Source organism: Arachis ipaensis, chromosome B3 (genome assembly GCF_059453495.1).
Source record: "Arachis ipaensis isolate K30076 ecotype BB chromosome B3, ASM5945349v1, whole genome shotgun sequence".
In the NCBI taxonomy this organism is placed as follows: domain Eukaryota; kingdom Viridiplantae; phylum Streptophyta; class Magnoliopsida; order Fabales; family Fabaceae; genus Arachis; species Arachis ipaensis.
In genome coordinates, this window is record NC_142438.1 from 135,611,253 (window position 1) to 135,616,672 (window position 5,420).

General features: G+C 36.8%; 1 pseudogene; it reads left to right on the forward strand.

Moving 5' to 3' along the window:
- The first annotated feature begins 300 nt into the window (after nucleotides 1-300).
- On the forward strand, nucleotides 301-1,321 carry LOC148572544 (uncharacterized; annotated as a pseudogene).
- The last annotated feature ends 4,099 nt before the right edge of the window (nucleotides 1,322-5,420 follow it).

The window sequence follows — 5,420 nt, forward strand, 5'->3', positions numbered from 1 at the left end:
ATCAAGACTGAGACAGGAAATGAACAGGACAAAATTTTGTGCAATTTGGGATGTGTTTGTTGGTGCATTTGAAAAGCGGGAAATCAGAACATATTCCAGCAAACAAAAATCAATCCACAAAAGGCAATAATCTATTCAGAGCATCTTCTAGAAGAATACCATAATGCAACAAAGGCACTCAATAGAGATAACAAACCTATAATAGGCAGGAATGGTGAGAGTAGGAGAATTACCTAGAGGCCTCCGCCACAAAACAGGGCGAAAGTGAACACAGATGTGACATTTCACAGGGAAACAGGCATGGCAGCGTCAGCAGCGGTGGTCAGAGACTGGCAAGAAAAAATCATCACTAGGACAACATCAATATTCAAAACAACATCAACTTTAGCAGCAAAAGCTCAAGCATACAGAGAGGCTCTCATTCTCATTAAAAATCTTCAGATATGGAATTGTATAATTGAAACAGATTGCTTACCTCTGGTTCAAGTGATTAAAGCAAGAACGCCCTTAGCTGAAGCAAACGCAATCATCAAAGACATTCTCCAACTGTTGGAGGAGGCTCCGGATGTGGGAGCTACTTGGACTCCACGAGAAGGCAACAATTTAGCTCACCAACTGGCAGCGATGGCAGTGGGGAATCAGCTACAGAGGCAGTGAACAGTTATTCCGCCTGTACAGGTCAGGAATACAATCAGAACAGAAGCAGAATTCACAATTCTTCAGCATAATCAATACAATCGAAATCAAGACAATCAGGTTTCAGTTTCAACCAGCCTTCAAAGATGCCAAAGAGAAGAGGGGTTACCTGGGAGGATGGAAACGAAAACCAGTGACAGGCACGCAGCTGAAGGGGAAGAGCGGTTTCAACCCACCACTTTGCAACGGCCGATTAATGACACCAGCAATGACACTATCAACATAGGGAGAATGCTCAGCAGATGGGATGCCGACAGACTTACTACTTGGCAGGAGGTTGCGTGGCAGAGGAGCAGCAGTGGCCATATCATGGCTATGAGACCAGGAACTTCAAGGCAGACCTAAGTGTACCACCAGGAGCTGCATCGAGGCAGGTCTTCGGCGTCGGGTGACTATGGCAGAACACAAGCAGAAAAGCTGGGAATTGGGGCTAGTGGCATTGCTGAGGAGGACCGACTACGTCAGCAGCTCCACGCACGCATCAAGTCCCCGAGCTTCTCACGGAGGTCTCGATGACAACGACGGAGCGACGAGACATTGGCTTCGAGGAAGAAGAGAAGAGCTTCGATTAGGGTCGGACATTAGGGGGTTGGGTAGCTGGGCGAATTCGGGTTTTGGGTGTTAGGTCGGGTCAGTTCTCTGGCCCAAGGCCAAGTAAAAAAAAAAAAACCTTTATTCATTTATAAGATCACACTAACCCAGTGGCATAACTTCATTGCACGTTTGCAACAATGGATGCCACTAAGGGCAATAAGCGCATGCTCAATTTGGTGCTTCTGCTTCCCCGTCAAAACGCACTTCCATTCTCTAATGTGTAAGTGCCTTCACTTCATAAAGCTTGCAACTTTGTTCCAACTTTTATCCGTGGTTGCCATTTGATTGAGAGAATAATAAAAAGCTTAGTAGTGGTGATATATCTACATTTATCCGGAGCAAACCTTGGTAAATGTTATCCTTTGCAGAAGAACAATATATTGTTGCAGCTTTTGCGTTTTGATTATGGGAGCGTTGAGGTTTCACCAAGAATCCAGGACTTCTACTGATGCAAAAGGTGCTAAAACTTATAATGATATTTTAGACTTTATTTATTTCTCTTAACTTTTTTCTTCTGAATAAAGAAACCATTGTTTCTTCTTGAACTCATTTGTTGATAAGGTTGAAAGTTGATGAGAAAATTAGCAGGAATCTTAGGGGGCTAATGCCAGTTGTTAGACTTATCTAATTGGCATGAGTAATTGGAGTATCAGACAATATGAGTAATTGGAGTAGTAGACAACTTTTGTTCTTCAATTTTCCCTCAACAATTAATCATTTTCATATTCAGATGCCAATTTCTAGATTAATATACTATATTTCTTAGCACACTAATTCTAGTCATACAAGGTAACACTTAATTTTGCTAATCACAATGTGCTTGGTGATCGATCAGAAGGAAGCATCACCGCCAAATAAACACCTGTCCTGGTTTAGAAAATTAAGGAAGAAAAAAAACAAGATGGGCGATTTCATAGAGTAATATCTACTGAGTAATCCTTTCCTCTCTTCCTTTCCTTCTTGTTCATCAGCGAGACTCTCCAATTGAGTCTCAAATTTCTTTATTGGCTTCTTTTCATTCTGAAGTAATAAAAAGACAAGATGCTCTGAAACGCTTCATCTCATAATTTGCACTGAGTATGCCTTACAGAACACATATTTTGATCAGAAATTGGTAAACACGTTCCCCTATTTCCTTCTTGCTCAGTAGCGAGTAACGAGACTCGTCCAATTGAGTCTCAAGTTCTTCTATTGTCTTCTTTTTATTCTGGGGCGCAAACCAAATTTTCCATTTAGATCTGAAAGTAGGAACGTATGAGTTCCTCTTCTCTAAGAAAGTGGCCAAGGTAGGTGTACATAATTTTTTTTCTTATATATGTTTTCTTTGCATAATATTTTGAGAAGCATTAAGCAAATTCTCCTTTATCTTTGGTATCCTATTTGTTCTTGTCGCAATCATGAGAAAAATTGAATCAAATGGAGTGTTTCTGGAGGACAACTTGTTCATGGATTGCTATTTATATGGCACAAACACTTTTTGCTTGATAAACCATTTAGAGAGAAAGAGTATACCAATTTCATTTTCAGATGCACTTAAATTGAATGCTAGTCAAATGAGTAGCTAAAAGTGAGCAGAATAAAGATTTGGTTTCTCAGTTTATATGCTCACGATGGAAGTTAAATAAAAGGTTAATAAAACTTGAATGGATTTTAGATATATCAAACTATTAGTTCTTAAAGGCATATTTTTTTCGTAGATTCAGTCTTAACGTAATTAATACGAAACATTTTTTATTTTCTATTTTGGTTGAAGATTGTAGTCTTATGAATTTTCCCAGGATTGAAATGTGAGAATTTATATGTTGTCAGATTTGAGTAGCAAAGTGCTTCAGCAAAGACAGAAAGGATTGCTGCAGTTATTATTTTCAATGTGATCCTCAAATTGTAGTCTATTTTACTTAAAATTAATAGATATTGTTATTTTAATGGCGGCATGTGTATTTCTTTCTTCAGTTTCAAATATAAAAGACAACATTGTTTTGGTATCAAAGTGAATTTGGATGCATTGATGCGTCCAATGAACAAACTATGTTTCTCACCACATAATGCAAACATTCTAGCAGGATACCTGACTTTTATGGCACACAGAGAATTGAAGATAAACAGTGAGTTTTCTAATTTTTTTTTATTATTATTGTTAAGAAAAATAAGGTGGGTGAGATTTTGTATCTCTTTAATTTGAAGCATAAACTTTAACGATGTGTTTACTTTTTAGGCTAAGAAAGTGAAGAAAGCTCTTCAGCCAGAGTGGCTTAAGTCTCTTCTGAAAAGGACTTTCTTTGAATCTTCCTGTGCAACTCATGCCGTGCTTAAGAAATAGTTAAACCAATACTGCATAACATGTACCGATTTAATTTTCCAAAATCGTGCATCTGGACCCAAACATGTTCTTCATAAGGTGATCACAATCTACAGGCATATTTACAAAGATGTTGTTCACATTGATGCTATGAGAGAGCATATTAACTGCTCACAAATTCAGGTACAATATCCTACCTTAATGTAAGTTTCTAACATATTATTTCATGTGTAGTTTTCAAATCTTATGGATGTTATTTAACGTACTATTGGTTACCTGAATTTATGTGGAGAAGTCGTAGCAGGTTTGGCCTTTGATAAATCTTTATTGTCTATCATGTGAAACGTAACAAGAAAAAAATATAGCTGACAATATATCGTTGCAACTTTTGCATTTTGATTATGGGACCGTTGAGGTTTCACCAGGAATCCTGGACTTCTACTGATGCAAAAGGTGCTAAAACTTATAATGATATTTTAGACTTTATTTATTTATTACTTCTCTTAACTTGTTCTTCTAAATAAAGAATACATTGTTTTTTCTTGAACTCATTTGTTGATACAGTTGAAAGTTGATGAGAAAAATTTCATGAATCCTAGGGGGCCAATGCCAGTTGTTAGGCTTATCTAATTGGGATGAGTAATTGGGGAATAGGTCAACTTTTGTTCAATTTTCAATCAACAATTAATAATTGGCATATTCAGATGCCAATTTCTGCATTAATATACTATATTTCTTGCACTCTAATTATAGTCATAAGGTAATACTTAATTTTGCTAATGACAATGTGCATGGTGATCGATCAGAAGGAAGCTCCACTGCCAAATAAACACCTATCCAGGGTTTAGAAAATTAGGGGAAAAAGAAACAATTCTAGTCATATAAGGTAATACTTAATTTTGCTAATGATAATGTGCTTGGTGATTGATCAGAAGGAAGCACCACTACCAAATAAACACCTGTCCTGGGTTTAGATAATTAGAAAAAAAAAGATGCGCTTCATACAGTAATGCTACTGAGTAATCATTTTCCCTCTTCCTTTCCTTCTTATTCATCAGCGAGACTCTCCAATTGAGTCTCAAATTTCTCTATTGTCTTCTTTTCATTCTGAAGTAATGAAAAAACAAGATGTTTTGATACGCTTCATCTCAGTAATCTGCACTGAGTATGCATTACAGAACACATAATTTGATCAGAAATTGATAAATTCATTCCCCTCTTTCCTTCTTGCTTAGTAGCGAGTAACGAGACTCATTCAATTGAGTCTCAAGTTCTTCTATTGGCTTCTTTTTATTGTGAGGTGCAAACCAAATTTTCCATTTCGATATGAAAGTAGGAACATATGAGTTCCTCTTCATCTAAGAAAATGGCCAAGGTAGGTGTACATAATTTTTTTTCCTTATATATGTTTTCTTTGTACAATCATTTGAGAAGCATTTAGCGAATTCTCCTTTATCTTTGTCATCCTATTTATTCTTGTAGCAATCATGAGAAAAATTGAATCAAATGGAGTGTTTATGGAGGACAACTTGTTCATGGTTTGGTATTTTAATTAAGAATTTATATGGAACAAACACTTTCTACTTGATAAACCATTTAGAGAGAGAGTAATTAGGAAAAAAAAAGGATGCACCGCTTCATACAGTAATGTCTACTGAGTAATCCTTTCCCCCCTTCCGTTCCTTCTTGTTCATCAGCGAGATTCTCCAATTGAGTCTCAAATTTCTCTATTGTCTTCTTTTCATTCTGAAGTAATGAAAAAACAAAATGTTCTGATACGCTTCATCTCAGTAATCTGCACTAACTATGCATCACAGAACACATAATTTGA